Genomic DNA, 13,449 nt, shown 5'->3' with positions numbered 1-13,449 from the left:
AACCCACAGCTGACTCTCTCTAGCACCAGAGGGGTGGCTAAAGCACCAAGGTCCCTACTTGCACAAGGAAAAAGGGGGAAGTAGATCTGGCGCTATACCCTTAAAGTATTAATGATCAGTATCAATAAAGAAGCTCTGTGTGAAAAATGTGAAAAAAATAAATATTTTTAAAAATTTAAAATTGTCAGCATGCTGGTAAATAGTGAGTTAATCCTGCAAAACATAAAACACTGAGAAGCCCAACAGTGTTACATGGAAGACAAAGAATGGCCGTGCTATTCTGGGTGCCTAGATCACTCTAAGTACCATATATCAAGTACTTGATATACTAGTAACAATCGCCTTAAAGGAATTGCATAAAAACAGAGCATAAACACAATAATAAAGGTGAAATCCAAAACTCACAATAAATCAAAAAACAAAAGTAAAATTAAAAATTACAAATAAAATGAGAATAATAATGACAATGAGTGGAAGTCACACACTTATAAAAAACCGTTGTGCTTTGTGCAAAAAGACGAATAAATGGTAAATAATTATAATGGATAATGGTGATTATCTTCATGAGACACAATAGCTTTTCACAGTGAATAATAATGTGATTGCCCTCACCAGAACTCTTACCCCTACAGGGGTGGACCAGCCTCCACAGTATAAGCCAGTGTGCTGCTCTCTGGCAATGGTTTGGTGTTGTCCTGGGAGACACCTGCTCTTCCGCTGGTATTACGTGCCACGTTATGTATAGTGAGAAAAAAACACATCCATGGTGCAGTATGTATTGACAGTTATTTTATTAAAAAAGAAGGATATTACTCACAAAACAGATGAAAACAGATCGCTTTTTTATTAACCCCGCCGGCCGCTTGCCACCTTTGTAGAAAGTGCACGTTGTATGGCCACGCCCTACGCGTTTCGTCACACCGTCATCTGGAGCCGCTATCTTCTGCACCCTTTACCTTATATAGGGTGCAGTGATCTACTACGCCTGCACCCTATAGGGTGCAGTGCTCTACTACGACTGCGCCCTCTCCCTCTGTTTACCAATACAGCTCATATTGCGCATGGCATGTCACCACCTTTTAAGGTGAAGGAATGCCCACTAATTATTTATTGCGCCTGTGCGGCGGGTCGCCACCATTTTTACTGAGGGAATGCCCTCCCTGATTGATATTGAAGGCTGTATTACAGGAGGTCGAGCACTGCTAACCCTATTGTACATATTTCATCCGAGGCCACTGGGGGCTGGTTAAATCCTCACAGCTAAAACACAGCTAAACCCCCCCCCCTTTTTTCCATACAGTTATTTCCACCCAAATAGGGTGGTAAATTAAGTAGAGGCTGCTCATACCACAGATACACCAACTTGGTTCATAGCGCAATCTTCCCTGTTTCTGTTTCCTACTTGCACAAGGCCCAAAGACAGCTAGTTGCCTCCTTCCAACTTCCAAGCAACCCTTTACCAGTCCAGATCTTCAGCTTACACCCCCTCCCCCCCAAGTCAGCTCTTTAGCTCCAGGTTCTCAGCATACAGGCCCTCGGGTTGCCCTCAGGTCGCCCACCTTTAGGGTGGACTAATTCTCTCCAAGAAAAGACCCAGAGCCCAGTGTGCTCACTGAATATATACAGTCTCCCAGCATGCCATCAGAACCTGTCTCCCTGGGATAGGCCAGGGCTGTGTTATTCATCCTGCCATCTACATAGCTCCACACCTATCAACCAATCACAGCCACACTGACAATTGTGGCAACTAAATTTACTTACCAAAATACACACTAACACTATCTATCTAAACCAGCACCTAGGAAGGTTCTACATACAAATAAAGTGAAGCTTAGGGGAATACCTTTACTTAAACTATCGATTTGTTACTGTTAACAGATATATACAAATAGTTTTCTTTGTATGTATACAATTCACATTTACTTTGAAGCCAAATAGACTAACTTTTACAGTTGATGTATGGTTAAAACTGTTTTATCTGCCAAATGATTTGTAATTCTGCCCAGCCATGTCTGTGATTCATATACCTCTGCTAAGCAGTCTTTACTTGTGTGGGCCATTTAAGGAACACAGCAGTATTACCTTCCACCGGAAGTCTGCTGGATAGTGTTGAAGCAGCAAAACACAGATAAGTCACCTATTATGCTCATGTTGCTCTTTCCCCTGTATACATGTTCCCTGAAACACACGTGCATCTATGAGAACCTAATTGGCTGCATGTGTAAACCCTTCATTTCCCAGTTTGTTAATGTGAAGAAAATGGCAGAGGCTCATATAATGGCAGACTCAGGTACTTATGCTAGTTTTATGGGAAAATGCATTGTAGTTTTTAAAATGATTACACAACTGCATTTTTTTTAAACACTTCCGCTCCGTAAGATTTTACCCTCCTTATGACCAGGGCATTTTTTGCTATTAAACACTGTGCTACTTTAATTGTTAGTTTTGTTGTCATGCAATTGAAACTGTAATAATTTTTTTTCACACCAATAGAGATTTATTTTGGTGGTATTTGATCACCACAGTTTTTTTATTTTTTGTGATCTAATTAAAAATGTAGGAAAAATGTTGAATAAAAATTATTCCTCATACATTTAGGCCAAAATGTATTATACTACAGGTCTTTGATAAATAAATAAATAAATACGCGTATATTAATTGGTTTGTGTGAAAGCTATAGCATCTACAAACAATGCTATATACAGTATATTTGAAAATGTATCAAGTTTGATGTTCTGATGGCCTATCTCATTTCTTGAGGCCCTAGGATGCTAGGACAGTACAAATGATCTCTAAATAACCCCTTTTTGGAAAGTAGACAGTGTGAGGCATTTAGTAAGGCACAGTGAGCTTTTTGAAGTTGTAATTTTTTGAAAGTGAAGAAAGTGAAGAAATTGGATAAATTATATGACTAATGTGGTGGCGACAAGGGACAATGACCGGTGACTGTATGTTAAAAAATAATACAATTGTATTCCCTTTTTTTTTCCATTTTTTTAACTTTTTTGTATATTAAACACTTTCATCAGAGTAGTGCAGTGTCATCATAGTATAACTGCATGACTCTGAGGGGGCGATTAGAGTTTTTTTACATTTTGTTTGTTACAATGAAGATCATTGTAACAGCAAAGTTTCCAGCCGTCATGAATGGGTTAACCATTCGTGACAGCTGTTGTCACTAGTGATTTGTGATTGGCTACAGCCAATCACATGGTACAGGGTGTTGTGATTGGCCCAGGTACCATGTGATAGCTGTGGGCCAAACACAGTATAGTCTACAAAGCTGTTATGAATTAATTAATTCATAACAGATTTGTTAAAATTGTGATCATATCATCACATAGCAATCACATGATCCCGGGCCCTGAGTACCAGAATCTGTAATCCGCTGTGTCCAGTGGACACTGCAGTCATGGGGGAGGGATGCATTGAGCCCCCCTTAGCCCAATAAGGCAAAATTATGTACATAAACGTGATTCTGCCTGCGCACCAACTGACGCAGTATATGTCTGCCTGGCGTTCAGATTTAATAATCCATCCATGATGTTATTGAGTCTTTTCTTTAAAGAAGGTCAGTTTTGGTGCTATTTCTATAGCTGTAAATCTTGTATTTTGTAAGTTATGCATTCCTGTGTCAAAGTACTGTACTTTTAATTAGTGGGGTGCAGTCCCTTCTTACGCTCAGAAGTCCCGCTGAGAAAAACCTCCAGACATAAGGTCAGCGTGAAAGGCATTAGTGTGAAGAGAGATATGGGAATCATCATTGCACGTAACATCTTAATACACACAGTCATGTTGGTTGACTGTCCTAAACCTTCCTATATTCTTTTTTCAGTATTTTGTTAGCCACCCCATGTTATATGGCATCTGGAGACAAGAAACTCATATCTGCTTTTATTTTAAAACTTTTTATGGTTTGAAAAGGGTGAAAGGAATAATGACTTGATCAAAAATTTCAGTCACATACTTAAATGCATTAAAATGAGTTCTAGCATCCTTTCATCCGTGGGTAATTGAACATCATCAACTGGTGCTCACATTTCCTTGTAGGATCTTTTCCAACATCTCTCAAACTACTTCACCACTCACCAACCCCTGGGCCACAGGGTCCTTCATCTGTACACTCTCCAAGGTGGAGAAACACTTTTTGCTGCTCATGTGGCTGCCTTCCTTAAGTTATAGGAATAGTTCCTCTTTCTGACTACCCATGCAAAACTTTTCCTCTATCCATAACTAATTATCATTCTCTAGATTGAAAAAATATTTACTCCAGTCAAAAAAACAAGACTTCCGTTAGACACTGTGATGAGTGGAGATGGGCAAAAAGGCTGTACATAGAGAAAGATTATAGCAGGATTGGTCCTTAGGCAAGGTAAGAGGTTTACCCACCTTGCCTCCTCGAAGCTTCTCTTCATTTGACATTATTAGTACTGCAGCAGGCAGAGAGAGAGAGCAACATTTTTTTATTATCTGTACTAGCATGAACTGACCCATTAGAAATAACTGCCTATAAATCCATCTTCCCAGTCGAGCAGGTCTACCCAATTTTGCTGTCCCGTGGATTACTGTGGAAGAATGAAGGGTTGTAGTGGGCAGTTCTTGTGCATCCGCTGTCTTGATTGATTTGGGGATGATGCTACTCTGATTGTAAGCCCCCCTCATACCATTTTTTTGTGTCCCCGTCCTCAATAATAATGAAATATTGCTCTAGGTTTGTGTTTTATGATGCATATCAGTTATTTTAGCAAGCGATATAATAGTTGTTTGAGTCAAGTTAAACAAAAGGCATCCTAACAAATACCTTTGCCCAACAGTTATGCAAATAAACTGAATTTGCCACTCAAAGATATTTTGAAATTGCAAATATGAAAAAAACTTGGATGAATAAAATGCATTTTTAAGCTTAGATACACATACCAGTTCTTGAAATATTTTGGGTTTGATGTTTGTATTTTGTTCCATATGTAGCCCGAAGTGTCACATGATTCTTAAAAGGCTTTAGTGTGGTGTACAGCTATGGCAGTGTATCTTCTATATTCATTTGTGTAGCTGTTAAACGAGCTACATTTCTGTGGTACTTATTTATAGCCATACTTTATAGTCCTAGTAAGGAAAGCATGTAACTACAGATTTTTTTTTATTTTTTATTTTTTATATATGTCACCCATAGGGATGAGCTTCGTGTTCGAGTCGAACGTACGTTCGACTCGAACATTGGCTGTTCGGCCGTTGGGCGAATTCCGAACGTTTGGGCCGTTCGCGTCAAAATTCGAGTGACACGCGCGCGGACCACAATGCACTGCGGTGGCGCAGTGCATTGCTGCCCCATGATTGGCCAAGCATGCACTGTGACCCCGCATGCTTGGCCAATCGCAGCGCCAGCAGCGAGGAGAGCCATGATTGGCCACGGGCATCCTGCCTGTGGCCAATCATAGCTCAGGCTGTGTAGTGCACGCCCCACACTATATAAGGCCGCCTTTGAGGCGGCTTCGTGTAGTGTGTTACTTAGCATCTGAAGCAGTGGGTGTTCTGTGTACCTTCAACACAGTACACACCAATCGTTTTTGGCTGATTTCCTATCTTGCTGCTGTGTAGTGGTTGTTGTCTGTGCCCTGACTGCAGTATACACCACTATATTCACCTCACCTATATAGCTAGTGATCTAGCTTTAACCACTTAACAACTGCCCATTGCCGATTAACGGCTTCAGGGCGGTTGTTTAACTCTGAGAGGCCGTTAATTAACGGCCTCCCAGAATTCTGCTCTCGTGTGCCCCGAGGTGTGCGCACTCGAGAGCATCCGTGACCGCCGGGTCGCATCACGGATCACGGTAAACGGCCGCTCATAGCGGCCGTTTACCACGTGATTGCTCCGTCAAATGATGGAGTGATCACTTGGAAACAAACCGGCGTCATGTTATGACGCCTGTTCCTCCCTCCCCTTTCTGTACCGATCGGTACAGCGGAGGGGAAAGAGATCGGTGTCAGCAGCGATGTGGGCTGCATCTGCAGTGCCCACATCGCTGCTCACCGAATTTAACCCCTCAATTCCCTGCCAATACTCTGCAATACCAGTGCATACTCTGCAGTACCCTGCCATTACTCTGCAGTACCCCGCCATTACTCTGCAGTGCAGTACCCTGCCATTACTCTGCAGTGCAGTACCCTGCCATTACTCTGCAGTACCCCCCATTACTCTGCAGTACCCTGCCATTACTCTGCAGTGCAGTACCCTGCCATTACTCTGCAGTAACCCCCATTACTCTGCAGTAACCCCCATTACTCTGCAGTACCCGCCATTACTCTGCAGTACCCGCCATTACTCTGCAGTACCCGCCATTACTCTGCAGTACCCCCAATACTCTGCAGTACCCTGCCATTACTCTGTAGTACCCCCCAATACTCTGCAGTACCCTGCTATTACTCTGTAGTACCCCGCCAATACTCTGTAATACCCTGCCATAAATTGCCATACCCAGCCATACTCAGAGATACCCAGCCATACTCGGTGATACCCTGAAATACCCAGCCATAGACGCCCCCCACCCCTCACCGCCCTCCGGTGCTTCTACCAACTCGCCAGTACGATCAAAGCCAGAATCTTTTTTTTATTTTTTATTTCAGGCTTCCCAGCCTAGAGGTGAGATGTGGGGTCATATTGACCCCCCAGATTTCACTGTAAAGAGGACCTGTCACCCCATATTCCTATTACAAGGGATGTTTACATTTCTTGTAATAGGAATAAAAGTGATCAAAAATATATTTTTGGGGAAAAAAATGTCAAACTAACATAAATAAAGTAAAATGAACAATAAAAAAATAAAATAAAAATTAAAGCGCCCATGTCCCCATGTGCTCGCATGTGCCACACATGTGAGGTATCGCCGAGAATGTTAGAGCGAGAGCAATAATTCTAGTCCTAGACCTCCTCTGCAACTCAAAACATGTAACCAGTAAAAAAAAAATTAAAGCGTCGCCTATGGGGATTTTTTAAGTAGCGACGTTTGGCGCCATTCCACGGGCATGTGCAATTTTGAAGAGTGACATGTTTGATATCTATTTACTCAGCATAACTTCATCTTTCACTTTATGCAAACATTGGGCTAACAAGTGGTTAATAATAGAGCTTGCAGTCAGTAGTGTTAGGAGATAGTGCGTGCTGTCTGCGTGCTCTGTACCCAGTACATACCGCTATAATATAGGGCAGGCCCCTACTTTCAAACATCCAACTTACAAACATCTCCAACTTGCAAACGCAAGGAGACAGCAGCAAGTGAGATGAAAAAAGATGGACGACAAAACAAATTATACAGGGGTGATAACCCTTCCCTATGTTTTCCAAAAAGCTTAAAGATAGTTTTTTTGACTGGAGCTACACTTTAAAAATGTACCGGTTGAAAATGACAAACAGATTCAACTTAACACAACAAACCTACACAGTCCCTGTCTTGTTTGCACCGCCTGTATACTGCTGTTCTGAGTATATAGGGCCTGGGGGCCACACGCATTTCCTTTTTTTAATATGGGTACGGGATTCCCCTTAATATGCGTACAAGACCCAAATAGGCTGGTAATGGGCAGGGAGGGCTACCCATGCTATGTTTCTCAATGATTTTCAACCATATTGCAGGAACCAGATATAACATTAAAACCGCAAGCAGTTTTAAATGGTGTTATTTCCGTTTAATGTCATTTTGTGCAGGGACTGTTCTAAACACGGGAAACACGTGGCACTTCACAGGCATACTACAGACACCCCCCCAGGCACCATATTTAAAGGAATATTTCACTTTTTTTTTCACTTTAATCGTCATTAAAATCAGTGCTCCCGCCAAAATGGCAGTTTTTAAAACTTTTTTTTGCAGTGACCCATGTCCCCTGAGGCAGGAGGCAGGTCCCCAAACCTTTTTTAGGACAGTATCTTGCATATTAGCCGTTAAAATTAGCACTTTCCAATTCGAACGTTCGAGTCCCATAGACTTCAATGGGGTTCTAACGTTCGTACCGAACGCGGGGGTCGTTCGCAAGTTCTGGTGCGAACCGAACCGGGGGGTGTTCGGCTCATCCCTAGTCACCCAGGAGTAAAATATTTGGTGGATGGAGGTTGCTTCTGGGAGCCCATGTCCATAGGTGTTGTTTTTCTTCTTTTTGAGGTGCATTTTGGAACACTTGTCAATGTACTGTAGGCCAGCAAAATTCCAGCGATTTTTTTTTTTTTTTTTTTTTTTTTTTTTTTTTTCTTCATTGAGCAGTACACATGGCATACAGAATTTTATAGCTGCATGTTTTCAATTGGAAAACACAATGTTTGAGTAGAACACGTGTTGATACAAACCCCCAAAATCATCTGATATAACATTTTTAGAGCACAATTACATTTTTATGTCTTGTAAAATTTCCAACTAACAAGCAAGCAAGCATTTTGTGTTGTATTCAGTTAGAATATGGGGCATCCAAGTTTGTTATCCTTATAGGGAACATATCTGTCCTCATTATGTTGCATTAAAAGTAATACATAACATATATACAGTGGCTTAGACTGGTCCTGCATATACTGTATCACATAAAAAATCACTGACTGAAACCTATCAATTTGCCACAATTCTATATTTTCAGTGATCACTAATTGGTTTCACACAAAACTAAGACAGTTACATCTGTCAGGCAACGCATGGACAGTGGAAGAACATACAGTAACTCCATCACAAAAGTTAAGCTTGAAAAAGCAGATATACTAAAATTATTAAGATAAATATTTCTGTATCGCTTCCCATGATGTCTTGCAGAAAAGGGCTTACCCCTAAAGTCTCTGCAGAAAACTGACATTTCTAGAAGTGTTGCTCTTCCTTGTTGCCCTTTTTCTCCTCTGCAGTTGGTGGTTCTTCTTGCCAATCCCTACATCACTACAGAAACTATAAGTATTATTTAGTATTTTTTTTTTTTTTTAAATGTGGCCTGGACATGTAAAATAACAGTAATGCCTAGTGATGATAAAAGTCCTGTCCTTGATTAAGTTGATTTACTAAAAGCAAATTGAAAAATTACTTGGCTAGTAATTGTGGAAAAAATTCACTTTGCAAAGAATGCTCAATCACAGGCATGGGAAATGTACAAAAAAACAGTATTTTTTGCTTGCACTTGATTGGATCATGAAAGTCAGCCAAGCTTCTCCTCATTAACTGAGCTAAATTTCCCTTAAAAGAGAACTCAAAGTGAAAAGCCTATTTGCCTTTAGTAAATATACCCCCTATGTGTTACATAGTTTTTTGACTTTAGGAGGGCTGGAATGTGGCCAGTGGGAGTAGAAAGCCCCATCATTAATGGTAGCCCACAATGTCTCGGGTTTGGTCAGTGGGATTAAAAATGTGTTCAGTTGGAGGAGGAATAGTGCCACAACATTGGTATTAGTGGCAGGAACAGTGCACCATCATTGGTGTCAGCATTATACGCTATTATTGGTGTTAGTGGGAGGAATAGCGCCCCGCTGTTGGTGTCAATGAAAGGAATGGTGCCTCATCGTTGGTGTCAGTAGAGTGAATACTGCCTCAAGGGCCAGACAAATGCAAGCAAAGCACCACATCTGGCCCTCGGGCTGCAGTTTGGAGACCACTGATCTAGTCTGTCTAGTTCTGCAGCTACAGCTGTGCTTGGGTGCCAGCAGCCAGAGATAATTAGGAACTGCTCACAGGTAAGTATAATATCCTAGTAAAGTACACTGCTGGACAGTTAAAAGAAGTGGGTTAGGGTTTCAAAGACTATAGACCCACTTTAATCTTATTTTCTGCTTTGTGTATAGCTGACTATAGCTAAAGGTAATACGTTATTCTAGAATATTACAAAATATTACTGGTTTTGAAGTATAGCCTCCCTTAGCCTTCCAGAACTGCTTTTTGTTATTCCCAATTGCAGTCAATTTCTCTGTGTAAGAAAATTAAAATTAGAAAGAAACATTTCAAGGACACAAGACTGTAGAAAATTTACCTGGCAAGCCATTGGTAAAAATATCTTGTAGGAGTTTTAATTTCTCTCGCCAAAGTGTTAGCATTAATGTTCAGTTGTTCTATATTTTGTATTGGGGTGAGAAAAGGCTGAAACAAGATTGATGCAGACATTTCAAATGAAAAAAATATTGAAAAAAATGACTACATAAAAAGGAGCGTAAATATATTAAAAAACAATCTCTTTTCAGAATATGATCTACATTATTAATCTATGTACCTTCCAGGTACATAAATAGTATATTTTTTAGATATCCAAGCATGGAAGTTTTCTAAGAAAAACATATCTTACACTGTGTAATTATATCTTAATTGGAACAGACAATGTACTTTTGCTGAAATAATTAGGTTGGAGGATTGGGTAAGCATGAAGCCTGGGCTTGTTTTCAAAGGTTATTAAATGTTATGGATAAGTAAGACTGCTCGTGAATAAATACATGCATTAAAACAACTGCTGGAAATTGCATTTTCAGCATTTGAATATAGACTTCAAACAAGAACTTAATCACGTATTTGGGCAAGTGTGGATCATAATGAGAAAAGCACAGTTGTTTCTTCGTACAGCAGAAAGTGAATGTGTGTCTCTAATCTGCCCCCCTCTAGTAGTGACATGGTTATTGCTCTGTATATTTGGCAAAGTAATTAGGAGCTTTGTAAACTGGTGAGAGCTAATGTGATAAAACCACTGAAGGCAAGTCGCATAACTTTCCAGGTGATTTACATTGCAGTTTGCATAGGTATAACAGTGTAGACATATCAGTCAAGACTTTGTCCTACTTTTTAAAAATACATTATCACTTTTGAGCAATGCAGCATTGCCACACATGTCAGAAAGCAATGTCGTTTTCTGATGACCATTTGACTTTAAATTTCAAGAGATATATGAAAGGGCAGAGCATGGTAATCAGGTATAAAGGACAAGATGACTAGGCATTCATTAAGGAAGGGATTAACTGGAGAAATCCTACAATACAGGCTTGATTAAAAGCAATGCCACAGCTTTCACAATTAGTCTGTGTGGACAGGTAAAGCTTTAACTGGAAACTGCTGTGATTTATTTTTGTAATCAGGACTCTGAAAGTAAAACATTTTTTTTTTTTTGTAAAATCTTTTTTATTGAGTTTTTCTTTGGCATACAGAATTGCCCACGCAGGGGCAAACTTCCAAATGCGGCAACAGGCCACAAAAGGGCACATCACATAACATACATTCTGCCTCTGATGCAGCAACCGACCGCAACAGGGCAAATCAACACAAACATAACCTAGTCTATCTATACCCCAATGTGGGGAGAGGATATTGTAGGAGAATTTGTGCTAAGTGTTATAATGACCGGATAAGGTGTCATAGGAGCAGTTGGGTCAGCCTATAATCATACTATAGCCATAACGAGGAACTATGGGTTATTCACTACATCCGTTGCCGTAGTGTTATCATCCAACCAGCAGTTCCACACCTTCTCAAATTTCTGTGGGCAACCCCTGCTCGAGTATGTGGCCTTATAGAGGGGCAAGCTAGTGTTCACCAGGTTTTTCCAGAATTTGATAGAGGGGGGAGACGGTTGTTTCCAGGTCATGGTGATGGCATTGCGTGCATAGTACAGTAACAGGGATATGAGTGTTTTCCTAGCTCTGAGGATCGACATTTGCTCCACTAGCCCCAGCAGACAATATTTAGGATCATAAGGAATACTAATCTCAGTAGTCTTAACTATCACCAGGAGAACCTCCTTCCAGTAGCATACAATCGCTGGACAAGCCCAGAAAATGTGAATGAAGTCTCCTGGCCGATAGGAGCAGCGCCAGCACGCCGGGGAATGCGTCGGCGACATCTGGTGCAGTCTGTGGGGTGTGTAGTGGGCTCTGTGTTTAATTTTGTATTGGACCAATTTGTCCCTGGCTGAAACCAAAGGGGAGAACGGAAAATCCCAAACCTCCCTCCAGTCATCGTCATCCAGCTCCGGTATGTCCACCACCCATCTCCTGCGGAGGGAGGACAGCTCGGGGACGGTAGCAACCAGTAGGGACCCGTAAATCTGAGACATGGGTTTCTCCAGGTCTTTTACCCGAAGGATGGATTCAAGCTCAGAGTATTCCAGTACAACCGGTTGTCCCAAAAATTGACATCGATAAGCATGTGCGATTTGAAGATATTGGAAATGGGCCCATGTAGGCACATTAAATTTAGCACGCAGTATATGAAAGAGAGTGAGTTCCCCGTTGGTAACAACATGTTCGAGCGTCAGTATTTTACACTTGGCCCAGGCCTGTGGGTCCGGGATGGTACTAAACTGCGGAAGGCTAGGATTCAGCCACAGAGGGGTGTGAGGAGACCAGGAGTTCGGCAGGGATGCCCTCAGTGCCTCTCCCACCTTCCACACCCTTATAGTGGTGCTCATAGAAGGGGTGAGGCAGTGAGGTGTTTTCGGCCCCCTGAATACCAACCCCTTTAAGGCCTCCAGAGACCCCACTATAGCTGCCTCCAGGACTGTTGCAGCGTTGGTCAGGTCCGGCCGCAACCACCAGTGGATGGTTACAAGCTGAGTGGCTAGGAAATATTTTTGACAGTCAGGAAGAGCCAACCCCCCACTACCCACAAGCCTGGTGAGTGTGGTGTATTTGAATCTAGGGGATTTGGGTCCCCAGATGGAGAGGAAAAGTTGTTTCAGAGAGTTAAAGAAGGTTTTAGTCAGCCATTGTGGGGAGTTCCTAAATATGTACGTAAGTTTGGGGAGGACCTTCATTTTAAGAAGGTTTATGCGGCCAATAAGGGAGAGGGGGAGATTGGCCCACGCCTTTAATTTGGACTTGATCTCTATCAGAACAGGTTCAAGATTGAGCCGTACAAAGTCCTTGTTCTCTCTTGAAATAACAATACCCAAATAGGTAAACCTTATCCACCCATTAAAGCGTGGTGGAGGATTGTGAGGTCCTGGCCCCCTCGTCCACCGGAAAGAGCTGAGACTTATGCCAATTCACCTTCAACCCGGTGAAGGCAGAGAAGGCATCCATGATTCCAAGTGCGCCCCACAGTTACCAGGATCATTTAAAAAAAGCAGAAGATCATCCGCATAGAGAGCCACTCTCTCCTCCAGCCAACCCACCCGAAGACCACGGACCTCTGCCAAACTCCGAAGAGCCTCAGCAATAGGTTCCATGGCTAGGGCGAACAAGGCCAGGGAGAGATGGCATCCCTGCCTGGTGCCCCTCTGCAGGGGGAACGAAGGCGACAGGGAGCCATTCAGTTTAATGCATGCCAGGGGACCGGTGTATAGTGTGCGTATCCAGGCAATAAACCACAGTGGGAAACCCATTCTTCTAAGCACCTCCCACAGATACGCCCACTCCACTGTATCAAATGCCTTCTCCATATCAAGGGTGGTAATGGTCCTAGTGCCTTGATTATCATGGGGGGCATGAATGTTAGAAAACAGTCTACGGATATTGATGTCA

General features: G+C 42.0%; 1 protein-coding gene across 1 annotated transcript in view; it reads left to right on the top strand.

The window, feature by feature from the left end:
* The window catches only part of LOC143962680 (dynein axonemal heavy chain 3-like), a 2,426,925-nt gene that overhangs the window by 546,088 nt on the left and 1,867,388 nt on the right, over positions 1-13,449 (top strand). The window lies entirely within an intron of this gene.

This window comes from Lithobates pipiens, unplaced genomic scaffold (genome assembly GCF_037356315.1).
Source record: "Lithobates pipiens isolate NorthernLeopardFrog02 unplaced genomic scaffold, aLitPip1_a1.2 Scaffold_8, whole genome shotgun sequence".
In the NCBI taxonomy this organism is placed as follows: domain Eukaryota; kingdom Metazoa; phylum Chordata; class Amphibia; order Anura; family Ranidae; genus Lithobates; species Lithobates pipiens.
The sequence above is the reverse complement of the archived record's forward strand: the minus strand, read 5'-3'. Positions and strand labels throughout refer to the sequence as shown.